The sequence below is a fragment of the Ailuropoda melanoleuca genome, chromosome X (assembly GCF_002007445.2).
Source record: "Ailuropoda melanoleuca isolate Jingjing chromosome X, ASM200744v2, whole genome shotgun sequence".
Lineage (NCBI taxonomy): Eukaryota > Metazoa > Chordata > Mammalia > Carnivora > Ursidae > Ailuropoda > Ailuropoda melanoleuca.
Window position 1 is genome coordinate 20,161,298 of NC_048238.1, and position 13,604 is coordinate 20,174,901.

Genomic DNA, 13,604 nt, shown 5'->3' on the forward strand with positions numbered 1-13,604 from the left:
TTGCCCATTGAATTATTTAGAACTGTTTTTTAAATCTATGGAATTTTTTTTTCTGTTGTCTCTGTGACATTTATTTCTAAGATTATTGCCATTATAGGTGGTTAGCATTGATTGATATGCAAAAATTAATTGTATTTCTCTATACTAACAATAAACAATTTGAAAATCAGATTTAAAAGCCAATACCTAGGGGCGCCTGGGTGGCACAGCGGTTAAGCGCGTCTGCCTTCGGCTCAGGGCGTGATCCCGGCGTTATGGGATCGAGCCCCACATCAGGCTCCTCTGCAATGAGCCTGCTTCTTCCTCTCCCACTCCCCCCTGCTTGTGTTCCCTCTCTCGCTGGCTGTCTCTATCTCTGTCAAATAAATAAATAAAATATTAAAAAAAAAAAAGCCAGTACCTATTACTCAACCATAAAAAAGAATGACATCTTGCCATTTGCAGTGACGTGGATGGAGCTAGAGAGTATTAAGCTAAGTGAAATAAGTCAGAGAAAGACAAACACCATACGATTTCACTCATATGTAGAATTTAAGAAACAAAACAAAGGAGCAGAGGGGGAAGAAGAGAGAGGCAAACCAAGAAACAGGGTCTTAACTATAGAGAATAAACTAATGGTTACCAGAGTGGAGGGTGGGTGGGGGGATGGGCTAAACAGGTGATGGGGATTAAGAAGTGCACTTGTTGTGATGAGCACCCGGTATTGTATGGAAGTGTTGAATCACTGTATTGTGTACCTGAAACTAATACTGCACTATGTGTTAACCGGGATTTAAATAAAAACATACTAAGACCTTTAGTAAAAGCTTTACTGAGAAGTGGAAGAACTACTAAATTAGTGGGGAGAGATACAACGTCCATGGATCAGAAGTATCAATATTACAAACAGGTCAGTTGTGATATGTAGAGATTCAGTGCAATGCCAGACAAAACCCCAACAGGACTTTTTTTTTTTTCTTTAATAGACCAATTCTCAAACTTCTATGGAAATGCGAAGGGCCTAGAATACAATCTTGAAGAAAAAGTTGGAAGACTTACGCTGCTATATATCAAAGCTTATTATAAAGTTACAGTGATTAAAACAGTGGGCACAAAGCCAGATTGATCAGTGGAATAGAACAGTCTGAAAGAGGACCTACATATATAAGGTCAGCTGATTTACAACACAAGTGTATTGGGATTTCGATTGAATGTAGAGGTTAAGGGAAAATTGATACTGTTAATTCAAAATATTGAAGAATAAGATTTTTTTTAAAGTTTTTATTTAAATTGCAGTTAACATACAGTGTAATATTACTTTCACGTGTACAATAAAGTGATTCAGCCCTTCCATACAACACCCAGTGCTCTACTCCTTGCTCCCCAACATTTATTTAACCCATCCCCCCATCCACCTCCCCTCTGGTAACCATCAGTTTTTTCTCTACAGTTAAGAGTCTGTTTCTTGGGGCACCTGGGTGGCTGAGTTGGTTGGGTGTCCGACTCTTGGTTTTGGCTCAGGTTATGATTTTAGGGTTGTGAGATTGAGACCTGCATCAGGCTCCACACTCAGCAGGGAATCTGCTTGGGATTCTCTTTCCCTCTCCCTCTGTACCAGCCCTCCCCCCAACACTCATGATCACTTGGGCGTGTTCTCTCTCTCTGAATAAATAAATACATACATAAATCTTTTTTTTTTTTAAGTCTGTTTCTTGGGCACCTGGGTGACTCAGCCGTTAAGCATCTGCCTTCTGCTCCAGTCATGATCTCAGGGTCCTGGGATCGAGCCCCACATCCTCCCTGCTCAGCGGGGAGCCTGCTTCTCCCTCTCCCTCTGTCTGCTGCTCCCCCTACTTGTGCTTACTCTCTCTCTGACCAAAAAAAAAAAAAGTCTCTTTCTTTGCCTCTCTTTTTCCCCTTTGCTGATTTGTTTTATTTCTTAAATCTCACATATGAGTGAAATTATGGTATTTGTCTTTCTCTGACTGACATATTTTGCTTAGGGTAATACTCTAGCTCCATCCATGTCATTGCAAATGACAAGATGTCATTCTTTTTTATGGCTGAGTAATATTCCATCGTGTATATAGACCACATCTTTATCCATTCATCAGTTATTGGACACTTGGGCTGTTTCCATAATTTGGCTATTGTAGATAATGCTGTAAACATTGGAATGCATGTATCCCTTTCAATTAGTATTTTTGTATTTGGGTAAATACCTGGTAGTGCAATTGCCAGATCATAGGGTAGTTCTATTTTTAACTTTTGGGGGAACCTTCATACTGTTTTCTACCATGGCTATACCAGTTTGTAGTCCCACCAGCAGTGCCAAGAGGGTTCGCCTTTATCCACATCCTCATCAACACCTGTTGTTTCTTGTGTTGTTCATTTTAGCCATTCTGACAGATGTGAGGTGATATCTCATTGTAGTTTTGATTTGTATTTTCCCTGATGATCAGTGATGTTGAGAGTCTTTTCATGTGTCTATAGGCCATCTATATGTTTTCTTTGGAAAAGTATCTCTTCGTGTTTTCTGTCCATTTTTTAATTGGATTATTTTGGGTGTTGAGGTGTATAAGTTCTTTATATATTTTAGATACTAACCCTTTATCAAATATGTTATTTGCAAATATCTTCTCCCATTCTATAGGTTGCCTTTTAGCTTTGTTGATTGTTTCCTTTGCTGTGCAGGAGCTTTTTATTTTGATCATGTTCCAACAGTTTATTTTTGCTTTTGTTTCCCTTGCCTCAGGAGACCTATCTAGAAAGAAGTTGCTGTTGCCTATGTCGAAGAAGTTAACTGCCTGTGTTTTCTTCTAGGATTTTAATGGTTTCATGTCTCACGTTTAGGTCTTTCATTGATTTTGAATTTGTTTTTGTGTGTGGTGGTAGAAAATGGTCCAGTTTCATTCTTTTGCATGTAACTGTCCAGTTTTCCCAACACCATTTGTTGGGCAGACTATCTTTTTCCCATTGCATATTCTTCCCCGCTTTGTCAAAGATTGACAATATAGTTGTGGGTTTGAAGAGCAAGATTGATTTATTTGTGTTTTTTAATCACAGAGTTTTCACGTATTTTTATCAGTGGGATTTTAATGTGTTACATAAGGAAGCTTTTGTCTTCAAGTGTATTAATTTTGTACCAGTACACTTTATAAAATCATACTGATGGTAGTTTTTCAGTTGATTCCTTTGGATTTCATAGTTAGATCATACATAAACAAGTATAATTTCTTTCAAATAATTGTATTTTGGGTTTTATTATCTTAACCTAATTGCATGGGCTATAAATTCTCGTGTAATCTTAATAATAGTGTTAATGGGTGTCCTTGTCTTTTTCTTTTTTTTTTTTTAGGAAGAGTGTGAGAGCAAGTTGGGGGGAGGGACAGAGAGAGAGGGGAAGAGGGAGAGACTCTTAAGCAGGCTCGGCGCCAGTGCAGAGCTCTGTACTGGACTCAGACTCATGACCCTGGGATCATGACCTGAGCCAAAATTAAGAGTCAGTTGCTTAACCAGCTGAGCCACCCAGGCATCTCAGGGTGTCCTTGTCTTAACTGACTTTAGAAGGAATACTTTTAATTTTTTTACCTTAATTTAATCCATGTCTTTTTGTTATAAGTTGATACATCATTCTCCTATCTAAAAACATGTTGTGATATGCACTAGTTTAAGATTTGCATATACTCGTGCGTTTTTTATAATTTATTAAATATTTACAGAATTTACCCTTTAAAAATGTATAGTTCAGTGGTTTTTAGTAAATTCAGAATTGTGCAACCATCACCACTAATTTTCGGACATTTTATCACCCCCAAAAGAAGCCCTGTGACCATTAGCAATCATTGTCACCAGCTCCTGCCCCTCACAACCACTAATCTACTTTCTGTCTGTATGTATTTGTGTATTCTTGACATTTAATACCTGGTCTTTTGTGCCTGGCTTCTTTCACTTAGCATATTCTTTCCAAGGATTATCGATGTTTTAGCATATTTGTATTTCATTCTTATTGTATTTTTTAAAAAAGATTTTATTCGCACGCGCTTGAGAGAGAGAGAATGCGCACAGGCTCACAGGCGCGTGCACAAGTGAGCATGAGCTGGGGGAGGGGCAGAGGGACAAGCCGACTCCTTGCTGAGCGCAGAACCTGGAGCCCGAGGTGGGGCGCCATGGGGCTCTCTTCCCCGGGTTTGATCCCAGGACCCTGAGATTATGACCTGAGCCGAAGGGAGATGCTTAACTGACTGAGCCACCCAGGCACTCCATTCCTGTTGTATTTTTTAACTGTTAAGAAAATACCTTTCTGGGCCACCTGGCTGGCTCAATAGATACAGCATGTGACTCTTGATCTTGGGATTGTGAGTTCGAGCACCATGTTGGGTGCAGAGTTTACTTAAAACCTTTAAAAATATATATGTGTGTGTGTGTGTGTGTGTGTATTACAATGTACTGAGTAGTTAAGTAAAAAAAAATAAGAGTTATTCTGCAAGGGGCGCTTGGGTGGCTCAGTCGTTAAGTGTCTGCCTTCGGCTCAGGTCATGATCCCAGGGTCTTAGGATCAAGCCCTGCAGCGGGCTCCCCGCCTGCTCAGCGGGGAGCCTGCTTCTCCCTCTCCCACTACCCCTGCTTGTATGTTCCCTCTCTCGCTGTTTCTCTCTCTGTCAAATAAATAAATAAAATCTTAAAAAAAAAAAGATATTCTGCGAGAGAGCAGGAGCGGGGGGGGGGGTGCAGAGGGAGAAGGAGTAGCAGACTCCCCGCCGAGCAGGGATCCTCCCGTCCCAGGTGATCCCAGGACCCAGAGATCAGGATCTGTGCTGAAGGCAGACACCTAACCGACTGAGCCACCCAGGCACTCTGAGCAGTTTGTTTTAAATAAAAGGTAGATGTTCTCAGCGTCTGGGAAATGGGAAAGAAAAAGGAGACATCCTAACTCATTGTTAAATTATATCCCTGCCCAAACTTGGAGCGAATACTACCAAAAACAAAATAACAACAACAGAAATAGATGTTGAATTTCAGCTTTTTGGCATCTATTGAGAATATTAGGATTTTCCTTTTTTGACCTGTTAATTTGGACCTTAATTCAAGGTTTTGGCTCCATCCTTGAATTCCAGAATAATCATAGTTTGTCAAGGTCTCTGTTTGTGTTTGGTGTGTACATATTTTTTACATAATGGATCACATTTGCAAACACTTCACTTGGGATTCGTAATAAAGTTTGTGGTTAGATTACATTATTTTTGTTAGTTTTTTTTTAATTGGCAAATTTTTGTAGAAGAAAGGGAAAGCTTTTCTCCTCTGTTCTGGCATAGTTCAGATAGCTTTGGGAAAAACCTAGAGCTTTTTGAAAGGATAAGAGACAACTTTCTCCTTTATTTAAAAAAAATTTGTCCCCCAATTTCATGGTGATTGGGTTTTCCTTTATTGAGTTAATAACGGTAACATGTTTCCCCTCAATGTGCTAGCATAGAATTATAGACTATTTTCTTATAAGATTTTTAATTTTTTTCTTCATGTTTATCATTGCATATTAAGTTTGTGCTTTCTCTCAGTCCCTGCCCCCCACCCCACTTAAGACTATTATCTAGTAGTAGTTTATTATCTCCCCAAACTCCTGAAAAGAGCCAGGTTTGGATTCTTTTGGTGGGGTATAAATTGGCTGGCTCCCTGACTTTGCCCCAGAGAATGATCATGGAATTAATCCTGCTGATACTTAACCTGGGGCTGCTACTCAATGGAGCACACCATTGTTAGTCATGTAAGAAGCAGGTGTTCCCTCAACACAGTTTATTTAAAAAAAAAAAAAAAAAAGGAAAAAGCAGGTGTATTGCTAACCAGTCCCTGTGGTGTCTAGCCTGGTCTCTTTTTTTTTTCTTTTTTTAATTATTAAAGAAGTTAACAAGTTATATACAAAACATACTAGTAATTGCATTAGCAAAAGATCAATATAAAAACATTTTATAATTCTGCAACTATGAATTTACAAATTTTGTTACAGGGGCGCCTGGGTGGCTTAGTTGGTTAAGCAGCTGCCTTTGGCTCAGGTCATGATCCCAGGGTCCTGGAATGGAGCCCCACATTGGGCTCCCCGCTGAGGGAGCCTGCTTCTCCCTCTCCCTCTGCCTGCCATGGCCCCCCCTCTGCCTGCCATGGCCCCCCCTCCCCCGCTTGTACTCTCTCTTTGCCAAATAAATAAAATCTTTAAAAAAATTTTTTTGTTATAGTTGTTGAAAAGCCTGGTGTTATATTTTTGCCAGTGTTTAACACATACAGAGAACAGTGTTAGTGTCAGCACTGAGTTTACAGAACCTTGCAGACCCAAGGTAGTGTATTTAGAAAAAGCCATAATAAAAAGCATGTGGTCATGTAGGTGAGGGAAAAAGTAGGGTCAGTATTAGTTAAGTTATTGTGTTGGTGATATGGCAAGACAGTAATTTTAAGAAGTTTCATAGTTTAAGAATATTTAATAGTTTAAAATCTCTAAAGCTGTAATATATGATTTTATAACCAGTTACTAGAAAACTAAGAGGGCACTTACTAGTTTAAATGAAGTAACATGAAAACAAGAATGCTTTAATCTTAAAAAAAAAAATACCCAAGTTCTAATACATTATCAGAAAGATTTTCAAATATAAGGAGACATTACTCATTAAGAAGGAATTCGATAAGAAAAGCACTTAGTCAATTAAGAACTATGGGAATAATCATTTCAGAGATGAATTAAATGCCCAGTTTTGGGAAAGATGGCAAGTACAGGAAAAAGGAAAAGGGGAGGAAACAGTTTCTGATAATACCAGCTTTTCTTTATCATGTACTGTATTTGACAGAGATTGACCTTTTAAAATGCCTCTCCAGGGGCGCCTGGGTGGCACAGCGGTTAAGCGTCTGCCTTCGGCTCAGGGCGTGATCCCGGCGTTATGGGATAGCCCCACATCAGGCTCCTCTGCTAGGAGCCTGCTTCTTCCTCTTCCCACTCCCCCTGCTTGTGTTCCCTCTCTCGCTGGCTGTCTCTGTCAAATAAATAAATAAAATCTTTAAAAAATAAAAAAAAATAAAAAAAAAATAAAATAAAATGCCTCTCCACCCACAGTTTTATTTAAATTAACTGTTCCATGTACAGTGTAGTTTAAAATAATCTCCAGTTCATATTATGTCAGAAAACTGTCTTTATCATTTTATCACATCAAGTGTTTGACATATTCCACTCCAGTACACCTGCAACTAAAGGCGGAATACTTTATTAGAGGAGATATGTGAATAGGATTTCTGTTCAAAATCTCAGCAAAGACTAATAACCTATTTTAAAAATATTTTTCAGGACAAAAGAAGAGTGATCCAAGGAGATGAGTTTTTATACATTATTTTATTAATTGAAGTATAGTTGACATACAATATTAGTTTCAGTGTATTATGTATTACAGTATATTTAGTATATGTGGTACAATATATTCAGTATATTAAAATGTAGTGACTCAACATTTATATACCTTATGAAGTAAGCACCATGATAAATTTAGCTACTATCTGTCACTGTACAAAGTTTTTACATATTATTAACTGAATTCTCTATTCTGTACATTTTATCCCTGTGTCTTAATTTATAACTAAAAGTTTGTACCTTTTACTTCCCTTCCCCTTTTTGTCCATCCTTCCACCGCCCCGTGGTAGATTGTTGTGTAATGAACATGAATTGATAAATTATTGAGTGAATTAAATAGCAGTATTGCATTAAGGAGGCTGTACTGCTTTACATATGGAAAACTAGTTAGAAAGGATATGGATTTCCCAATATCAAGCTACAGTTTTAAAGGCCAAGGCATTTAAAAACTCTAGTGCTTGGTATTGAGAGCACATCAGTGCAACTAGGTTCAGAGGGTACTTTGGCAATTCTTAGTCTGAGCATGAATAAGGGCTTTGGAAAAATAAGGCATTAAGAAGACTTGTCATTTTAGGGCCAAATTTTAATAGATTTTGTAAGTTCAAACTCTTAGACTTTAAACAAGACTGTGAAGTTACTGATTGGCTCAGAATGGTTCTATGGAAAAAACTAATCTGTAACAAAAACTTGCCATTGAAATTTTGAGCAAGTGTACAGAAGTTCCAAGTAGGACAGGTCAGGGAAGGACAGGGCTCTGACATTTACAGCAGCAAGCATTATATCATATTCTTGTCATGGAGGGTGGGCAAGGTTGTTTGAAAACAAAATATAATATTCTTCAGGAATGGAATTTAAAATAAAGCTATTAGATTAATATTGTTAATTATATACATCTCTTCCCTTAATTTTTTTTTTAAGATTTTATTTATTTTAGAGAGAGCACTCGCATGAGAGCAGGGTGAGAGGGAGAGGGGGAGAGAGAATCCCAAGCAGATTATGCTTAACTGACTGAGCCAATCAGGCACCCCTCTTTCCTTAGTTTTTGAGTATTTGATCTGTCAAGTGTTGGTAAGAGTTGTAACTTGTCACTACTATTGATTTTTTAAAATTTCTGTTTCAGATTTTTTTTGTTTTTATTTATTTCCATGTCGTTTTATTTGACACATGCAAATTCATAATGACTTCAAATTCAAGATAGACTAGAGAATACACATATTTACTTTTTTTTTTCCCTTTCAAAATCATTGAGGAAGAAGTAGAAAAATCCAGAGAAACAAAAAAACACCTGAGAGGTATGCCACTTGCAAACCAGAATATGACGAATTTCTGGTTGAATAAAGCAGTTGGGAATCAATTAATGGCAAAACCCTAAAGAGCTTAGTGAACCTGTAGCCTTATTCAAAAAGTTGGAAGGACCATCCAGAAATTTCATTCTGCATTATCCCTAATCTCAGAAACAGGGATGTCCTAGGAGAAAGAGCAAGCGGTGGGCACAGCTGAATAATTAAAGGTATGAAAAGCTAAGTCATTTACCTATCAGTATAGATATCTTCTCGTGGTTTTCCTCCTGATATAATGCCAGATATTCAGCTCTCTGATGTACAAATTGTCCATAGGAAATTCCAAAGCGGGTACTGTGGGGAGAAAGGGGTAGTGCTTTAGGTAGCTTGTAGCTAACCTGAGGATTATTGGACCTCCAGTACTTGGAAGATGGGATGCTTGTCTATCATTAAAGGAAAGCCTGGCTGTTTACATGGTTCTTTTCTCTCCCTTGGCCTCATTCTTCTAGACTCTAGAGCTTTAAACGTGGTCATAATTTAGGTTCATTGCTGCTGTTTACATGGTTCTTTTCTCTCCCTTGGCCTCATTCTTCTAGACTCTAGAGCTCTAAACGTGGTCATAATTTAGGTTCATTGCTAGACAAACAGGGATTCTCACTTGAGCTGAGGAAATAGAATCCAGCTATCAGAATGTAACTTTAGTCTTGACCTTCATCTATAGGTATTAATTGACAACCTAGAAGAATCATGCTTTTGAGGAAAATCAGTCTGAAAGAGGCACCAAATCTAACTGATTGAATAATGAGATAGCAGAAGAGACAGTTTAATTTAGAATATAGAGTTAACTTCAAATCTTCAGAGATATTTGGGAAAATACTCTATCCACCAAAAAAGAGAGAAAAGATTGCTATGGAAAAGAAAGTAAGTTTATTTTGATATTAAAATATGACCTTTTTAGATAAAAATTCAGTAGATGGAGTAAAGATCAAATTAGCTAGCTTAGAAAAAAGTTCAGGGGTTTTGAGAATGTAGTAGAAAGAAAATAATGGAAAAGCAACATGGAGGCTAGATTTGGGAGTCATTACATCATATAATAGGAATTCTAATATGAATGAACAGAGAAAATGGAAGGAAATATAGAAACAACAGAAGAAAATTCCTTGAGTATAAGAAGTGCTCAGGTCTTTTTTTTTTTTTTTTCTTTTTTTTCTTTTTAAGTGATCTCTGTGCCCAACACGGGGCTTGAACTCATGACCCTGAGACAAGAGTCGCATGCTTTTAAGACTGAGCGAGCTCGGCACCCCCTAGAAGGGCTCAAGTCTTTTAATTGGAAAGGCCCCATTAGGTTCTGGATGTAAGACAACCAGAGCTTTTTAGAGAGGTAGCAGTGAAAATAAAGAGGATCTGACGAATTTAAGAGTGGCTAGCTTAGAGACAAATTTAATTTAAGGGCTCAATTCGTAAGGGAAGTGAAATATAAGTGAAAATTAGGTATCTGAAGAAATAATGGCCAACATTGAACAACGTGGGGAAAAAATTGGAAACAAATGTAGCTTAAGAGGGAAGATGTTAATTAGGCTTTAAATGTAAATTTTCACTAGTTCCACTTTTGCTCTAAGAAAAATCTCAGTCAGTAGAACATGCGACTCGATCTCAGGGTCGGGGGTTCGAGCCCCATGTTGGGGGTAGACTTTACTTAGGAAAAAGGAAAAAGAATTCTCTTAGAGACAGATCTGCTTTTTGCCTTTCCTGCAGCTTGAGCAATTCCATTTACTGTATATAGTACAATTTAGTTCTCTGAGTGTGACTTAGGGAGAGGAACTAGGGTTGAGTCATAAAATTAAAAGGCAGTGAGTTTTTGGGAGGCCAAAAGCAGAAAAGTAATTCTTGTATGCATAATAGCTGCAAAAAGCAAAGTGAATATGTAAGCACCCTGTTAGCTTGCTAGAGAAGGGAGATCATTACAGTGTCTAGGCATCAAGAGATCCAAGATGGAATTATATTTGTTATCCCTAATTTAAGATAGATAAGTGCCCTTGCTATATGTATTAACTTGGTATGGCATTTTTATTGTGTTTTTTTTTTTTTAAGAATGGAAGAAAGTTTTTGTGAGTTTTTTGAGTTTCTCTCAACCCATTATTTCCCTTAAAACTGTATGTTTTTCTTTTGTGAATTCTTCCACACCATGTTTAGGATCATGATTTTTGCAACTGGGAAGGGACTTTTTTACTGACCTTGAGGTGAGAGTGGGGTCTCAGAAGTATGTTTGAGGACATCTCGTAATCAGACAAAACGTTGGTATGTGTTCACCTAAGTTGGTTCTCTGAACCGTTCTGCTTATTTGTCTCCAGATTCATCTCTGGGCTTGGTTCTTGCAGCAAAGGCAGCGGCAATTTCAGTTATGTTATTTTAGTGCACATGCCCCATTCTTAGTTTTTCGCAATCTTGAGAACTCTTCTAAATGGCTTCTGTTCTAAGAACATTGGTTTCATTCTGATTGTCAGAGAGAATTACTTCTAACCCCACAGGGTTTACAAAGTTGAAGGATAGTCATCTCCGCTTAGAAATACAAAACATGTTTTTTCCTGATTTGAATTTTGTAATGACAGAATTAAAAATAATCAGTTAAAACCGTTTAATAATTACTGCTCACCTAAGTAAAAAATAAGGTGAATGGATACCCTCCATTTGGGCCAGAATATCCGTTAGAAAATAGATGGATAGGATGTAAAATGATGGGTATAATGGCAAATAAATCTGTTGTGATGGCTGGGGTTAATATTTTAGAGCAGCTTGCATATTGGGGAACTGCAGGCTTTCTGAGCAGGGGAGTGCCATGATGGAAGCGGTGCTTCAGAGGATCAGTGTGCGGCAGATGGAAACTGCAGGAATGCCTCCTCAGGACTTGGCCCTAGCCCTCACATGTAACAGGCTTCCTCGTCATTTGTTGTGGGAGTGGCAGAAATGCCAGTGGAGAGGCTATTTTCANTTTTTCCCCCCCCCCCCCCCCCCGCCGGGAGCGGGGATCAGGAAATAGGAAGCTGAGAGTAAGTGGTGACACTGGGAATAAAGAGAGAGGGACAGATTCCTGAGAAGTTGTGGAGAAGAGGTCTGACAACCTGACTGAATTTAAGCAGGGAAGAAGGAAAAGGCCATAGTGGGTCTTGTCAGGAGAAAGCAGGGTTCTGTCCTGATGAGAATACTCTACAGGCGGTCTGGTGGAAGTGTTAGGTGCTACCCTGAGTATGTGGATTTGGGGACTCATCTTTGTGTAAATGGTAGTTGAAACCGTAGAATAAAAAGCAGAAGGAAGAAGTGAGGGCTGAGTGTACCTTCCGGGGCAAGGCTGCAGTAAGGAGTGGGGAGGCAGAGTAACCAGCAGTTGGGGAGGTGGGAAGAGAAGTGAGGGAAGGAGAGAGCTTTGGAATCCAGGGGAGTGATTATCTGTCAAACTCTTAATAGAAAAGCCAAGGAGGATGAATACTCAGCAAAAGAATTAGTGTACAGGTTGAGAATTCTTAGAGCTGACGGGATTGGGTTTATGTAGGGAAACTGGAGAGAGGGCCTTAATACCTTAACAAATCCTATTCATTACCCTCTTAATTGGCTTAATTTCAGATAGTAGTATAGCATTATGTTTAGAAGATTAATTTACTGTTTATCATTTCATAATTACATTTTTAAAGGGGGGAGAAGAGAAAGCATTATGGCCAGAGGTGATTTGATTTAATTTATTTTTTGTTTTTTAAAGATTTTATTTATTTATGAGACAGAGAGAGAGGGAACACGAGTGGAGGGGAGGGGCAGAGGGAGAGGGAGAAGCCGACTCCCTGCTGATCCCAGGACCCCGAGATCATGACCCAAGCCGAAGGCAGACCTTTAACCGACTGAGCCACCCAGGCGCCCCCCCAGAGGTGATTTTAATGGGGCGAGAGCAGTTGACAACTTATTCAAAGCATGTATGTTTTCCATTTTTCATAGTTGAAAAATTTTTTGTTGTTCCTTTTAATTTGAAGCAGTTCGAGTAAATAACACGATCTATATCCTTCCTTGAAAATGAATGTCTCAGAGATATGTTGAAAATCCATTTATTATATTAATGCTATTTGAGTTTTTCATGGATATTTAAGAACTATTTATATGTAAGTTTAACATCTGAAAATAAGACATATATAAATAAATATTTATTGCGAACAAGTAAAATCAGAGTAAAAGGATAAAAGTGCTGTAGAAATTGAGAGGAGGGAGAGATTATTTTCAGCTTTTTCTTTTTTTGTGGGGACGGGGACTTGGAGAAAAGATCCAAGCAGAGTTGATAAGGGAAGGGTGTTCCAGGTAGAAGAAACCCTGAGCTCAATGTAGAGCTTAGGGTCTTACTAGGGACGTGGAACATTTTTGTTTGGCTGAAGTGTGTGCGTGCAGTGGTGGGGGGAGGTGCTTGAAGGGAAGGTAGGGAAGAGAATGATGGAAAGATAGTTTGGGGCTGGAATTTAGAAGATGGTGGGATTATGAACTTTATTTGGAAGCAGCGGGGAGCTGTCAAACATTTTTCAACAGAATGACATCATCTAGCTGATGCTTTAGAAAAATGACTCTTGGGGCACCTGGCTGGCTCAGTTGGAGCATGGGACTCTTAATCTGGGGGATGTGAGTTTGAGCCCCATGTTGGGTGTAGAGATTACTAAAATTAAAAAAAAAAAAGAAAAATTGCACTTTCTGTTATTTGAAATTTTAGTGAGAAGCATTCATTACTTATATCATCAGCAAAAAATGATAAATGTGAAAGAAAATGCATCTAAATAGTACCATTTAGGCTGGATTAGCAAGTGAGAAAGTAGATAAGGAAACCAATGAGGGAGGCAGTTTATGCAGTATTTATAACATGAGTAAACCACACTCCCTGATTAGTGATTAGTATTAAATAGTGTATTATTTAATTGGTTAAGTTTTTTGTTGTTTTGTCT

The 13,604-nt window shown here is 38.4% G+C and overlaps 1 protein-coding gene across 5 annotated transcripts in view; it reads left to right on the plus strand.

The window, feature by feature from the left end:
- The window catches only part of ZFX (zinc finger protein X-linked), a 56,988-nt gene that overhangs the window by 9,536 nt on the left and 33,848 nt on the right, over nucleotides 1–13,604 (plus strand). The gene's annotated exons all lie outside the window — the stretch shown is intronic.